Consider the following 16,878-nt stretch of genomic DNA (forward strand, 5'->3'; position numbering starts at 1 on the left):
TTGTAAAGGAGAAAAGTCCCCTGAGAACATATTTGAGGAAGAAAACATGCATCTTGTCTCTCCCCCACCCCATATTCTCGGGCTTGGTCTTATCATGACTTGGACAGAACAAGGAAAGTGAAAAGGGAGAAGGGAGAGTTTTTGTATTCCTCCTGCACTGCAAAGACTATGTATTACAGTTATGCACCAGCAGGTTGAACAAAAATAAATATCCCACAGCCCAATATGACATTGCAGTACTACTGCTCTTTATGGTTCTGAGGCCTGTTTTGCTGCTCCTATGCTCAAATCCACAACTGTCTCATGAACTGTTACATCACTTATACACACAGAGAAGAAGAAGAGGTTTTGAATATGAAATGAGATCTGTGAATCTTACAGATTATTCCACACTGCATCAGGGCCTATTCCAGCAGCATACTTCTTTGGATTAATCTAGGTTTGCCACAATGAAAGGCAACATAACGTTTTGTAAAGTGGGCACTGAAGCTAATTGGAATCTAATGATGTATAGTGAAAATAATTGCTTGCAAAAAGAAGACAACTATTGTATTAAATGACACAGAAAGAATAGCTCTACTGTTCTTTCTCCCTGGTGATAGTGAGACAAAGGTGTGCATGCAAAAACAACATTAATTGTACCACAGAGAAAAGTGCAGAGCCAGATGGGTATCCCTATGTTAAGCAATGCCAGAAGCCACCAGGGAAAGGAAAAAAGGGAAACTGAATGACTATAGTTGGAAGTCTGTAGCTCCAAAACATCAAAACACCTCATTAACATTCCTTCCCCTGAACTCTATATAGAACTTTTTTTTTCCCCTCTTTTTTCCCACAGTAGCTGACAGATCTAACGTTGATTCTCGTATTTACTTTTAATAAGATAACCTGGGGAGACTCAACAAAAATATGTGTCCTGCAACATTGCACAGCCATAATCTCTTATATAAGACTTATTGTTAAAGTCAGTCGTAATGGCTAATAAATGCTTCAAGAGAGAAGGAACTAACTTCATGAACACATACCTTACTGACAATCTGCTGCTATTATCTGAGTCACACATGGACAACAAATTTCTAATTTCCCATTCTTTGGAAGATGTGACAAACACCTTGCTTCATCTTTGTTCCAGACAACAATTTTAAACAATCTAAAGGCCAGTGGTAAAAAAAATTAAAAGAAAGGAAAAGATCCCCTCTGGATTGGAAAATAAGGCAGCTTGCAAGTTAGTTGAGTGAGTCATGGCCCTCCCATAAGCAGACGAGAACACGTGCATGCAAACAAATAAATTTAAGCAAAATGAGACTTCAAATGCTCTACATCAATCCAAGGTTTACTTTTACTCAGTAGTGTGTTTTATTTGTTTCAGTTTATTAAAGAAAGGAAGGAAGAAACTGATGAAAGGAGATAGTGGAGAAGGGAAGATGGAAGGCAGGAAGGCAGGAAGAGTTTGATAGACTGTCTCTAATGTATCTCTGAGAAGCCTTTTCTAAACATCTTCCCTTGAAATTTTATTTCAGAAATCCCACTTCCAACAGCCAAAGCAGGAGGAATTCAGGCTGAAGATGTTTCTGACCTGCAGTTTCTTTATCCAAAGCTTAAATTCAAGGTTTTTCAAATCCAGGAACTAAGGCAAACACTCAGTTGTAGTTGAACTACAAGGCAACCAATTTTTAATTTATTTTTTTAAGTTAGCAACATGACTGTGAATATTAATGTTCTTTCTTCACATAGGTAAAGAATGTTACAGGTTCTTAAAGCAATTTACTGGAATGACGGAAGGAGCTGTTTATGCACAACTTGGAAAAGCAGGAATTCAGCGTGAAAGGATAAATTTCAGGGACATTGCAGTGACATTGTCATGTTATTTTATGCTTTTCACCATTGTGGCAGTTGAAGAAGTGCCTTCATTTTTTGAAAAAAACTGTAAATAAGCAATCATAGATTATGAAAGACCATAACTTTTATCTTAATCCTCAACTATTGTACATATCAAAAGGCCACTACTGAGTGCCTAAATCCTGTTAAATTTGATCTGAATCTAATCCCCTCAATGTATGTAATTGGTTTCTGTGCCCATTTTAAATGTGAATATTCTCTGTGAATACTCTGTGAATATTCTCCCACAAGAATAGCAATTATGCATTTCATTTTAATAACTGGTATAGACCCATGAGTCTCCAGGTACTTACAAATAGTTCTATTGGATTTTTAATTTCATGTATGTGGGCTGATGAGAAGTATTTGAAAATCATTACAGATCAGGGACACAAGCTCATGCATTTTCTGTCCTCAAAGGAGTAGGAAAGAGCCAGGAGCAAACCTCACTCTGTGACAGGATAAAGTTCATTGGCAGCAGAGTCAGCGTGCAGGTAAGCTATCAGATACACAGTGAGGACATGAACTCCCTAGTGTGGTGTTGAGATTCACTCTTCAAGGGTTGTCTGCTCTCAAAAAGAGCAAGAAGTTTGTGGCAGAGGCTCAGGCAAAGCTAAGGAGAGTGCTGCATGAATCCTCAAATCCCATCCCCCCTGCAGGTATTTGGAATGCTGCTTCAATCACAGAGCATCAGTAGCAGAAGTAGCTTTACCACTTAACACAAATATGTTACTTTCTGTTTCTCTTGCTTTGTGCTGAAAGAGTAACTTACAGGAGGGGCTATCACACATTCAGCTTCAGAAAAGCCGGAGGGTTTCACTGCACAAGATAGCACAGACCAAATTAGAAGCAGCCTCATTTCTTGCTATCAGAAAAGGTTTGCATTGGTTTCAAGTTTAAAAAACTGATAATCAGGATCTAATTCAAAGTATTTGTTCTCAAGAAAGGCTGAGGGCCAGTACTGAATTAGGAACAGCCAGTCTTATCCCACTTTATAACTGCTTTGAGGGAGAATGGTTTGGCTTTAGTGGACACTTTTCTTTTGAGGTATAACAAGAGTTAACACATTCTTTCTGCACAATGGACTACATTAATAGCCAGTCTTTCACTTGTGAGTTAGTAATAAATAAATAAATAAATAAAAAATAAAGGGCTACATCCTATGCAGTCAAGTTGCCTGCAGGTAGATAGGTCATGGGAAGAGAAGATGAGGGAGAAAACAACTGAAGAGGTTGTGTAAAGGAGCACAATATGCAGGGAGATTGAGTCTTCTGTAAGAAATGTAGGGGAAAACAGAAAAAAGAAAAAAAAAACATGGAAGAAAAATAGAAGGGAAACTAGGAGCAGGGGAAGAACAAATCAAAGGAATAGCAAAGAAAATAATTAGGAAATGACAATTAGGAAATAAAAAGGCAAACCAGCCAGGATAAAGTAATAGAGAATCAATTACTGAATGCCTCACTACCCCTCTTTGAGATATACTATTCTGTTTGACCTCTTAACAGAAATCCTCACTTTGGCTGTCTTAATAAAGTACCCAGTTTTCCAATCTGATAGTTTTCCAACTTTTTGGGGGTTTCTTATTTATTAAAAAGAAAAAAGAAAAAAAAAAAGAGAATACCAGGAGCAAAGGGCCATATTTAGTCATATCACAATAGAAATGCTGCTTGAGAATCAGATTTGGATTTAGGTTGACTTAGTCATCACTACTTGCCTATGGTGTTAGCTAGCATGCAATCCCCTTTCCTTTTCATTGATGTTTTCCCTAAGCAAAAGAGAAGTCCCTTTCCTCTCCCACCAAATCTCCATCACTAGGAGTTGTTTGCATTTTAAAGAAGTCAACTGAATCATTCCATCCAGGGGTTTGTAACTTTTTAAACTGGAAATTGCTTTGGTGATCTTTCCTTTTGATGTCCCAGTCAAACAGTATCTTCATATGATACCAGATCTGCACAAAAAAAAAAAGCTGTGCAAAATACTATCTTTTTCCCATAACTGTGCTTGTAGCTTAGTTTTACACATAGCTCTGTAGAATATATATTTTTCATAAGGCCACAATTTTTCCTTTGAATCCTTTTTGTTACTGTTATTTCAAGCACCATTGAGTACCCCCAGCTTTAAGCATTAAGCTGTTGTCTTCATGTTGAACTTACTTGACAGGAACCATCTTCGGTTTTTGAACCCCATTCCCGTTTGATTCTCTGACTTGAAACCCACTTGCCCTAATTGCTTGGTATCCTAACTAGCTTCTTGGGTTCTCCAGCAATTTAATTCTCCTGCTTTTCTATTTTTCTCTAAATTTTCCCGCTATTTTTGGCTTTTTGTCTTTAGCTCTTTCTACTTACTTTTTTTTTCCTTGAAGCTATGTTTTTTTTAACTGTTTTTCAAACCATCAAATGATTTTCCATGTGTCTTTACACAAGCATAAGACACTACTTTTCACCACAAATATGCCTTGAAGGTCTCACAGAAATAAACGTAGCAGCTTTCTCTATATCAACTGACTTTCAAAATATTTCCTCATTATTATTATTAACCCCTTCTGGTCACGTGCCTTGCAATGCCTTTAAAGTGACAGTCAGGCAATTAGGGCAATTGTTGCCACTTAGGGCAACAGCATGAAGCACAGCTTACATCCAGAGGCCTCATATGGTACTGTACTTCTAGTATGAATTTGTATGCTCAAAGGACATAAATGTGTTTACTGCAATTACAGAATAAATTTACTAATGATGGAAACTGTCAATAGCCTAGATATTAACCAATGTACTATATGACTTCCTAAAAAGCTGTTGAAACACAGCATTTAAAATTTGCATGTCAGTATTTAAAAATGTTTAAGATCATGTGCAATATTTGGAAAATATTTAGTATGTCTGGACATGAATTTCACAAGAGCAGGAATTCTCTGGTTTAAAATTGTCATAGGCCAGTAATTTTAACTTTAACAATGATCTATTTAGAAGCCCTAATCAATTTATGCTCTCTTTAACTGGTACACCTTTAGCCCTGTTTAAAGAATCATTACCTCCCTAAAGTGACTCATACTGCATGAATTATATTTGTATGACTGAATATACCTCCTTAGAAATAAAACTACTGATGATGGGGCAAATTCTTTACTTCAGCCAATTTTGTTCCTTCATCTATTCCTTGTAGGGCTACCCCTCCCCTCCCCCATTTCAAGAGGCCTACATGAAGGTACAACATTCCCAGTAACATTCAGTGCTGACTACCAATAGGACCCTGAGAGAGAAGCAGAGAGACTTTTCTACCCTATCTCATAAATTCTTCACTTCTGCATTTTTGTTACAAAGTCTAAAAATAGTTAAAAATCCTAACTCCTCTTTCCTCAGTCAACATTTTTGAACACTGTGTCATACCAAAGAGGATGGGAAACACAACTAAATCAAGATTTTGCACTCAGCTGCCACATGCATGAGGCAACAGATAAAGATCTGCAAACCTGCCTTCTTACCACTTTGTGTCTGCAAGCACACTTTAAAATTCCTAAATGCCCCAAGTATCAGTATACTTTCACCTAACTCTGCACTTCTTGTTGTAATTATAAGAAAAAATTCTCACTGCCTTATTCAAGAGTTTAGTTATTTAACACTTTTGAAATACCGTACAGCATTACTTGGCAGGGGGTAAAAGGTAGGGGCAGGAAAACTCATCTAATGATAACTTTCACACTTTCATTTGACGTTTTCACCACAGATTCACAGCTGTTTATTATGTAGATATATATCTATTACTATTATTATTTAGATATATATCTATGATATATTATTATGTAGATATATAATATATATATTTATATATATATTATATAGATACTAGATATAGTGCTATCATTTTGATTTTGGCTCTTCAACCCCTTGAGGATAGAATATCACTATGTCACTTTTTTCAGTAGGTGATATTTTGATCCATTCCTCCCTGAAAAAAACCTACCCAAGACTCTCCCTCATACCAAACATCTCTAAGATAATTCAAGACTACTTTCCTCAATTTCCTTTAAACTGGAAGAAAACACTAACACAACTATTCTGTCTACCTATTCAACAGCCTTTACAAAACCCTGACAATGCAGGTACCTTAGCAGTGTTTTTCCTAGTGTTCTGGAGCTCTTGCCTATAATCTCCCTTCTGTAATACATCAGAACATTGTCCTCATTTTTATGCCATCAGTGACCATTTTTCTTTTAACTTTCACTTTTTTCTTTTTTGAATTGAAAACCTGAATTGAGAGGCTTTTAATATTTCCTACTTAGTTTCTTTAAATAAAACCTAATGTTAAAACTGATGCATTGATGATATGCATTAATCATGACTAAAAGCTATGACCATGGCTACATGAATAAAACAAATATGTTAAAGGCTTCTTTCTTTCTTCTTCTTCCTACTGACTATATGACTGAATTTCCGCCCCCCCCCCCCCCCCCCTTCTTTATTCTAAAGAGGTCACTTGGGGTTCAATTATGGTAAAGACTTCAGTATTTCTTACATTATGTACCTCAACCTCTTGTTCCTTTGGCTCAATTTCTACTACAAGGAGGTATTCTTCTCTCCTTTCTTACAAATATGAGTTGTAATAGGAGATCCTTGAATTAGTGACAAAAATAAGGCATGAGGGTGAAATAATCAGTAGTATATCATACCACTGCCCCATGATAAAGTTGTAAGTGATGTTATCTCAGTACATACTGCTAACTGCAGCACACCTATGGGAATCTGAGCCCTTTCTACATTCCTGAGCTAGTATATCGTACCACAGTATTTCAGTGAGGTGAAGACAGGCCTTTTTCTGCTGATTAAAAAGGCATAGAAGTGTATCCATGCTTTTCCTCCTATATGGAAATTAGAATGAGATTGTCTTTTATTATCCCTCCTAATGCTTCAACTCAATCTGCACATGCAGGAACAAATAAGACTTGGATAAGTTTAGCACTGTGTCAGGAAGACTGTTGCTCATGTTTAATAAAGAAGTATTTTTTTTCCAGAACCAGGAATGCAGTTTGAAAAGCATTGCAAAGTTTTGACATGAAACTTTGTTTCTCAACAATCAAACTCAATCATACCAAAAAGATGTGGGACATACAGGCATGTAAATTCTTACCTCAAAACAATCAAAGCATGGGCAGAGAAGGTATTTACCAGGGCTATGAATTATAGTAAAGTAGAAAAATGAACCTAGATTTCTTCATATATGGGGAATACCATTCATTTCTTAGTGAAAAACACTAAGGTTTTAATCACCATATTGGTTGTAGGAAAGAATAATGTCCAAAAGAGATTGCCTTTCCAGCTTAGTCTTAGAAGACTTACTTGATAACAACTACAGTTGAGTATCCTGCTCATTCAACTGATGGAGCAGCCTTTTTTGAACAGAAATTCCCTAATATGAGGTCAATGACAGTGACATGCCTGCAAATAATTTTTATTATAATGAAGTGACATTATCTGAGAGAAAAAAAAAAAAAACAAAACAAAACACTGACACAATATTCTGTCTGACCAGCTCCACAAACCCTCCCTGTAGTACTGTCCACACAGTTGTTACCCTTGACAACAGATTCAAGCCTGACTGGAAAGTATAAACAAGGACGGTTTAGTGAGTTGACTGAAGCAACACCACTTTACTATAATCTTAAAATTCATTGGACTACCTAGGAGTGCATAATCACTAATTGACTGGATGGATAAAGCCAATCATAATTTTGCTGAGTATATCTATTTATTCACTGCTTGCATATTTGCCTTAAAAGAACTGGAGACTGAAGTCTCCCCCTAAAGTACAAAATGCTATTAAATGGGCACAAAACTTAGAGAATTATAGAATCATAGAACTTCTTAGGTTGGAAAAGACCTTTTAAGGTCATTGAGTGCAACAGTTAACCTTGCACTGCAAAGTCCAGCACTCAACCATGTCCCTAAGCACCACATCTACACATCTTTTAAATACCTCCAGGTATGGTATTTAAACAGGTTAAACTTCTGTGATGAGGAGAAATCAGTGTGCTTCAAAGTTAACCATGTACTATCATTATTTGATTTGGAAGGACGGAATAAAGTCAGAAAGGATTAAGGCATGAAGGATGTTGTTATAAAAAAGAGGATGGGGTAGAAAGGCTAAATCTAATATACATGCTGTGAAATCCTGACTGTTGGAAAGAGAGATTCAGATCAGGAATGGTTAGTTCCAACAGTGTCATTACTAAGCTTGCTTTCTGAGCTGCAAGGTGGTAGACAGCAGTCAACTTCAAAATACATTTGGACATTAAGTAAAAGAACAGCAGCACCGCTTACAATCTGCCCTCCTGCCTGCGTTTTGTTCAACAGACAACTGATATTTGTCACTGAATTTACCTATAGAGTACTGTAGTATTTCATGGAAATGCTGGTGAGAAGGGATTTCAGAGGACATCTTGTCTGACCTCCCTCCCAAAGTGGGCCTATGGCCAGCACCAGGTCAGCTCAGGCAAGACTTTGTCTGGCTAAATTCTGAAAACCTCCAAGGACGGTGATCCTGCACCTTCTGTGCATAGTCTGTTACAGCACCTCATTGCTCTGCCAGTAGAGAAGGTAGAGCTTTTCTCCTAATGTCCAAGAGAAATCTCCCAAGTCAGAAGAGACGTTGCCCTTTGTAACACTGTGCCACGCTACTGAGACATGCTTTGTTGTGTCGTTTGTCTAACCCTCCTTCAATGAGATTATTAAATCACCTGTGCTAGGAAAAAAAAAACAAAACAAAACAAACCACCCAACAAACAAGCCCAGCTCTTTCAAACCCCCTTTATATAACATGAATTTTTAGCTCCTGACCATATTAGAAGCCCTTCCCTCAGCTGTTATTAAGATTTTCTCAACATCCTTGTTGAACTGGGGTTGGATTAATCTGGATAGCGTTCCAGGCGTGGCCCTCACTGTTGCTGCCAAGAGGGAGACAGTAGCTTTCCTTGATGCGCTGAAACCTTTTCCCAGTGTAGCCCAGCATGTGGTTTGTCTTGCTGGTGAGAAGAACACCCTATTTGCAAACTCTCCATCACAACTTCTAGGCCCTTTTCAGCAGTTGTTTCTCAGCCCGTACTAATGCATGGCGTTACTCTGCCCCAGATGCAGGACTTTTCACTTCTCCATTTTGAACTCGGAATCATAAAATCATTTAGGTTGGAAAAGACCTTTAAGATCATTGAGTCCAACCGTTAACCCAGGACTGCCAAGTCCGCCACTAAGCCATGTCCCTAAGCGCCACATCTACGCATGTTTTAAACACTTCCAGGGGTGGTGATTCCGCCACGTCCCCGAGCAGCCTGTTCCAGTGCTTGACCACCCTTTCAGTGAAGAAATTTTTCCTAATATCCAGCCTAAACATTCCCTGGTGTAACCTGAGGCTGTTTCCTCTCATTCTATTGCTTGTCATCTGGGAGAAGGGACCAACACCCACCCTGCTACAGCCTCCTTTCAAGTAGCTGTAGAGAGCAGTAAGGTCTCCCCTGAGCCTCCTCCCCTCCAGGCTAAATAACCCCAATTCCTTCAGGTGCTCCTCATAAGACTTGTGCTCCAGACCCTTCACCAGCTTCATTTCCCTTCTTCTGGACACACTGCAGCACCTCCATGTCTTTCTTGAAGTGAGGGGCCCAAAACTGAACACAGTATTCAAGGTGTGGCTTCACCAGTGCCAAGTACAGGGAGATGATCACTTCCCTTGTCCTGCTGGCCACACTATTTTGGATACAAGCCAGGGTGCTATAATTGGCCTTTTTGTCCACCTGGGCACACTGTTGGCTCATATTCACCCGACTGGTGATGAACACCACCAGGTCTTCTTCCACTGGGCAGTTTTCCAACCAGTTCATTGGGTATTAGGCTAGACAGGCTAGCCAAAAGAAGAAAATGTGGTACACTTACATTTGCACCTGTCTTCTAGGCCTACTCTGGTAAAGGCTTTACCAATATAAGTGCTGAGTAGTTAAAATTCTCTATAACATGTTAACCATGTGGACTCTTGCCTACTAGTAACTTGAATTAGACTGTCAAGGAAGCAAATTTCTGCTTACAAGCAAAGAGCTTCATGAAATTATAGATCTCCATCAAGTTTGACTGATTTGAATTACTGACCTAGAAAGGAAAACATTCATATTCTTTTACTGATTCCCAAAGCCATTCCATTTTTTTTTATTAAAATTTTAATTAAATGTGATAGAAAAAGATTTCGTGATTTGGTTCACAGCACTCCATTATGTACATTTTTGCCTTCTTTAAGCATGACTGGTTTTTAGACTTGCAGTGTAGCAAAAAAAAATAGCTACACAATTTGTAAGGACAGACACCACATGAAAAACGTATGAATATGTGCTATTAGCTGCAACAAAGGATATGCCAGCAGAAAGAAGGAGACCTAGAATAGGAACATATAGCAGAAGACAAAAGAAATTATCAGTCCAGAAAATTTAGAAGGCAAGTAATATATGAACTTCCCAAAAGACTACACAAGTCAACTGATGCCTACTTCTTCACATCAGGTTCCTCAGAGATTATATCCATCTAGACCAGTTTCCTAGTGATCAATGAAGTTAATTAACTCTTCATAATTTTATTTAACTTTGTAATGGTAGATTTTGTCCTTCTTATTCCTACAAACTACTAAAATATCAGTTAATTTTTTGGAAAATAGGTGAAAATTTTGGCACAGATCCTTCGTTTATATTTTAGGATTTTAAAGTAAATATCAATGCAAGGTTTAAAAAAAAGGATTGTAGAGTTGAGAATGTTTAAATTGGGCAAGTTCTTGATGAATGGGTTCTAAAATGGGCAAAGTGTCCTGAAAATGCATCATTAGGAGGTGAGAAAAATGAAGGACAAAAGATTATTATTAAGAAAAACAAAATAGCAGTGGTCTTAATAACACACAACTATATTACTTAACTAGAATTAAGCAAATGATCAGCTTTTTCTTTTAATTCAAATTTCAGTAGTAGGTTAAAAATTAAGAAAAAGTTCTTGGTTTAGTAATTACAATTATATGGCCAATCTGCCAGTTGGAATAGTTTTTCTAGTTCACTAAAGGTGTTACGAATCACCTTACTAGGGATCTTGTATCTAGGAATCGGTTATCTCCAAGCACATCCAGACCCCATCACCACTGTTGCGTTTTGTGAGGATAATTTTACTTACTTGTAAGAAAATATTTCGATTTTATCCAGCTTCCATTTTTCTTCTCCAACTGTATTAAAAACATCCTTTGTCTGATTATGTCCAAATAAAATAAATAAAATATGTACATAGTTTATTAATAAATGCATAAAATATGAGCCATTCTCATTGTAATGTATATATGTTATATAAAACACTCCCTTTGTACTGCATAACTACCCATATATGTATATTCCAAATACAGATCCAGATGTGTTGCTCTTCAACACTCTAGATATTCTCCTAGTCATGTTTAGAATTCTTCTACCATACCATTTTCTATTGTTGCTGAATGCACTTGGCTGGTGGAAGATGCTGTGTTTGTAGGAATTCTCAACATCTATTTTTTGCCATTGAAGCTTGGCAAGTAAAGGATTTCTGTGTTCTAGGAAATTCCACTGACAGAAAACATTTCCATGTTTAACCAGACATTTCTTTTAGCAGATTTTTTTTTCCATCCTACAATGTAGCAAGTCATAATGGTTTGTTTCCTTATTTTGTCATATCTGATCATTTCAAAATAAAACCAAACTGATTTTGAAATGAAGTCTTGAAATTCCTCATTTTTAAAACTTCAGGTCAAAACACTCAGAAACTTACAAAGAAATTTAAACTGAACAATATGACCAACCCTAAGCCACAAGTATGGCTTTCTAAAAGATGCCTAAACTGTCTTATTTCTGTACTCAAGAGAAAAGAGGGAGGCATCCCCAGACATCATTCTCTGAAATGGGAGCAATGAATTACCTCGGGATGGGTTGAATCGCTCTTCGTTGATTATAGACAGAGCCATGATACTTGCCTGGACAGTTGCTGAACTTGCAGATGATTAAAAATGAAGGTCTCACACCTGCCTTTTTCTGCCAAATACAGGTTTGATACAACCTCACTCTAGTTATCAGTAAACTGATTTGATTGTATGTCCCCAAATTAATCTTATTTCCCCAAACAGTCCAACCCAGTTAATTGGATATGCAATGGGTAATATCTCGTTCTCAGTTTGTATGTTGTGATGTTTGTGTACATCATCCTCATATTCCTCTGAAAAGATGTCTGTGCTGCATGGAACACTCCTGCAGAAGGGAATGATTGCTTCTTCTCTGGGAGCAGCCAAGCATGAGTCACAGCAAAGACATCCACATCAGTAGCTCTGGGAAAGGGCATCAGGGAACAAACCGTCTCAGGGCACCTGTCACTTCATATCTTGTCTATCAGTGGTACTATTGACTCCCACCTCTGAGGTAGGCCACAAAGATGACAGAAAAAGAAACTGCAGAGCCAAAAGGGACTTGGTAGAGTTTGCTCCAACTGAAAGCCACTGACATGTTAAAAAAAAAAACAAACTCAGAAGGAGGAATCTGCCTGTAAGGCTGCAGTGGGAAAATATTTTATGAATTCTTGTAATTTCTGTTTCATCTGACCAATCACTTGCAGCTTACTTTGTTTGAAATTTATGAAAAGGTTTTTCATTTACATGTTTTAAAACTTTAAGTTTTTGGAGAACTGTCTGCATGGAAAAGGTCTGGGCAAACCCAAAGTTTTGACTGATTTGGGATCCCATCACAATATACTTTCACACAATAATTTCATCACATTTCCTTCAAGAACTAAAGCTCTACCTAGACTGAAGATCCTCTATTAGAAGTCCTAATGTTTTCATGAATGAGAACAAAAAATAAACAACTCCACAATATAGTCCAGGGGCAGTATTTTATTGACTTTGGTTTTTAATTGTAATTTTGGGAACAGGAAAAAAGAAAGTTGGGAAAAAGACTTAGATATAAGTTAACATTTATTTACTACAGTGGAGGGGGTACTTGAACAGTTTCTCGATTTGATCATAAACTTAGCAAAAGTGACTTGAAGGGAGAAATGAAGAAAGTCACATTTATGTCTGATTAGATTTTACAATGAGCTCAATTATTGGAAAGACATAGGAGGAATCCAGGAAAGAAGTAAAGATTTAAAATGTCAAAGGAGCACAAATAGCATCAATATCATGCTCAGTAAATGAGTTCAGAATGACTTCACCTGCAATATTCTGTAATGACATCAGAGGGGCAAGGCTGCTGTAAGTAAGGCTAGACAACAGATGTTGTCATAGTTAACATGGGCAATAATAAAAGTCTGCACAAATATTTTGACTGTGTGCACAGCTGGACTGACAAAGGTTGAGAGGAACCTAGTGAAAGTGTCCCCTAGAGGCAGCATGAGTTTAAGCTTGACATCAGTGAAGGAATTTGGAGAACAGTGATGTTTCTGCCTAAAATGGAAAATGAATTGGTGAAACATTTTGAAAGATAAGATGAAGAGATTAATTTTGGCCATAATGAACTTTTAAATAACAACTGGACACAACTATTCGTGAAAACCAGGCCAAGATCCTTGACTGGGTGAAAGGAGAGAGATCTTCAACAGAAAAAAAGATTTTCAAGTAATTTAGATATCTTTCTGATACTGTTAGAAAGCCACACTTGGCAAATGGTGAATGGCACTTTTGCTGTAGCCTGGGGGCCAAAATAACAGAGAAGAGGTCATGAACTATATTTTAAAAAATAAATAAATTCATTTCAAGGTGTTAAATAAGAAAGTCAATGCTATCAGTAAAGGTAAAAATATAACTTCTGGAATATTTATTGACACCAAGTTTGAATTATATTTAAGAGGTTCACTAATTAGCTTCAGCCACCTGCCCCCGGAATGTCCAGATATAGCCTGCTATACATTTGATATTATGTTTTAAATTTATACAAGAGTGCAGGTCTAAAAGGTCTGCATCTATTCTGTAAAAGTAATCTTTTTCCTTTTTATTTTATTTTTCTCCTTCTCCCTCCCTCTTCCACAGTTTACTGGGAGGCAGTTTATCTGTTGAAATATATTGAAAGTTTATATCTAAAATAAATATTCATAATGCAAGATTTTAATAAACTGCGACAGATATTTTTATGCTGCCACTAACAAAACAACTGAATTTAATTAAAAAAGAAGATGAAAGAGTGTGAATTGACATAAGCTTGTTTCATCAGAGTGTCATAATAGATTCAAGAGCCACCAGAGATCAAGAAAAGGGGAGATGAGAACAGAAAGGAATTTTGCTGCAGGGGATCTCACTTGCTAGAACTGTAGCGCATACAGAGAAAACCAAAAATAATAATAAGAAAAGATTCAGGAGCCTCTGTTGTAGATAAACTGTATAGATAAACTAGAGATTTTTTAAAATCTATTTTTTAAAGGAACACTGGCCTCCATAAATTCACAACTATCTCCAGTTTCTTATATTTTATGTTTGCTTTTAACTCCACATCATAAAAACCCAGAATCCTCATACAGTTCATGGCTTTTCTCTCCTTCTCTCTCACATAGAATAAGGAGCCGAGCATCTGGCTTTGCAGCTTGGAGTTGAGCCCTTGGCTCTCAGTGAATTAACATACGATCAAACCCATTTGCACCTGTGCAAACTGGTAGTCTCTAGCCGACTTTATTTTTTCCCCAGTTGATGCTGATAGATTTAGCTGAACTTTGAAAAGTCAAGTTGAAAACTAAAGCAAAAACAAGCAGTGTAAATACTGACTTATAGTATGTTTATTGAATGTATAAGGGAACATTGCATGTTATAATACTGTCATGTTTTCACAACCAAAAGATATGAATGTTGAGGCTACTAACCTTCTTAAACACTGAAGAGATAACTTTTGTAAGAAATAGTTAGACTCACAAAGCCTTTTACCTCCTGAACTTGACTTCATGTATTTTCCTATGACCACCGATGAACACTACACCTTTCCCATGTTGGGAAACCTTCACAAATCGATAAAAATATGACTCCATGACCAAAACAGCATTTTCTTTCATTCCAAATCAATGCCTTACAAAGCCACTGATATTTTTGCTAGAAATTAAAGACCAGCAGGTGAGTTGGCTATCCCAAGGCAAAGTTAAGGATCATTAACATTGACAAAACAAAAGGGTTACTGTTATTGTAATTGTACATCAGGAAGATTATGGCTGTTATGAACTGCATTCAGTTCTTTGTTTTGGGTGTTTATCAAAAAGATTGTCTTATATAAAAGATCCACTTCTCTTGCTTTAATTTTTCAACCAATGTTTATCTTTGTACTCAGACTCTACTGTCTATTCTTCACATAACACATTAGTATCTATGCATTCATATCTAAGGCCTTTCTGTATAAAGTTTATTTACTTGCAGGATAGGTATCTCACAGCACAACGAGAATGGGCTCAATCAAAAAATTGACATAATGTAAAGCAAAGCTTTCTACCATTTCTCTAAATCAGAAGTCATCAGCCCTAGCTGTAAGACTGATAGAACATTTTACTATAGCAAATAGAAGTTGTCATTTTTTTCCTTATTTTAAACACATAAATTCTCAATCCATTTACAGTGATTTATGCTGTACAAACAAGCATTCTGAGCACTGCTTATGCTACATCTATTTCTTCAGAAATGGTCAGCTACCAAAATGTTTCATCAGGATAAATAATTTAAGGAGTTTCCAGAAGTCTTAAATATGTGTTTGTTTCCTATCTTTCAACTGCCAAAACAGCTTCCTGACCAACCTAGTAGCCATTTGTAAAATAAAGAACCTTATAGAATGGAAACGAGTCATTTCAACTTGTTGCAAAACATAAACTCCATGCAACTATCCTCTTCCTCATACAACCACAGCACCTGTCCTCAGATCTTTTCAGACTAATTACATTTAGCTGCTTGTCTCCCGTCTTCTCTGAGCAATCTTTTTTTCAACTGTGAGTGACACAGTCTCAACTGCATTGCTTGAAATTATGCATGGGATTAAAGGGGAAACAAATTAATTTGAAAAGTCAGAGTAAAGCCAAATGATGCTTAAGATCTGTATCTGTACTTAAGTAAGCTAGCCAAGTCCAAGGTGTGACCTCAGACACAATCCTCCATAAAGACCCCATCTCAGACATTCCTGTTGTGGACAGCATCATTTTGGCTTGCATTCAACAAGGCTACCAATACAAACTAGCCTTTTACACAGATGATATCATGGCTCTTTTAGGAAGTTTCCCAAGACATCTTCTCTGATACAGTATGTTGTCTGATGGCTCTTGAAGGACAAATGCGATGGATACATAGTCTGCCATACTGAGCAAAGCTTCATAGCAGAGTCACACCACAAAAAATGTTGCTCTGAATATGGCTTAAATCAGGAGTTCTCAACCTGTGCTCTGTGGTACACTAGATGGTAGGTAAGATAACAGAATATGGATCATATTGGCTGAAAAGTCAAAATCAGACCCCCATATATCCACTTTGAGGCATGACAGTAAGTAGTCAACAGTAGTAATAGGAAATGAATTTTCAAATGTTAGCCTCATATGTCTCTGGTTATAAATGAAAACCCCTTTGATCACAGCTGACTTTTTTTTCTAAAACATTAAATAGTCAATTAAAATTTTCAAACAGTTTAAGTAATTGTAATTTAAACAAGGCTGAGAAACAGCCTCTCTTTTCACTTCATATTGTTTGATCTTGATGATCTTCAGCCAGGCTGAGGCCTGCTTGGTTAGTTGCAAACATAGCTTTACACACTGAATCCGGGACCTCCGAGTTTAAAACAGGTTGGCATACTTTAGGAACGTAAAGCTAGGAAGGTATTATGAACTTCAGTAAAAAAATCCCAAGACCCAGGGAGAGTCCTTGAGGAAAAAAACATAGAAATCAGATTTATTTGGAAGTTAGAGAATTAAGTTTGATGACACTTAGGAGCGGTGATGCAAATTTCAGGCTGACATATGTAACTCAGATCCATAATGTGAG

The sequence above is a fragment of the Falco biarmicus genome, chromosome 3 (genome assembly GCF_023638135.1).
Source record: "Falco biarmicus isolate bFalBia1 chromosome 3, bFalBia1.pri, whole genome shotgun sequence".
Lineage (NCBI taxonomy): Eukaryota > Metazoa > Chordata > Aves > Falconiformes > Falconidae > Falco > Falco biarmicus.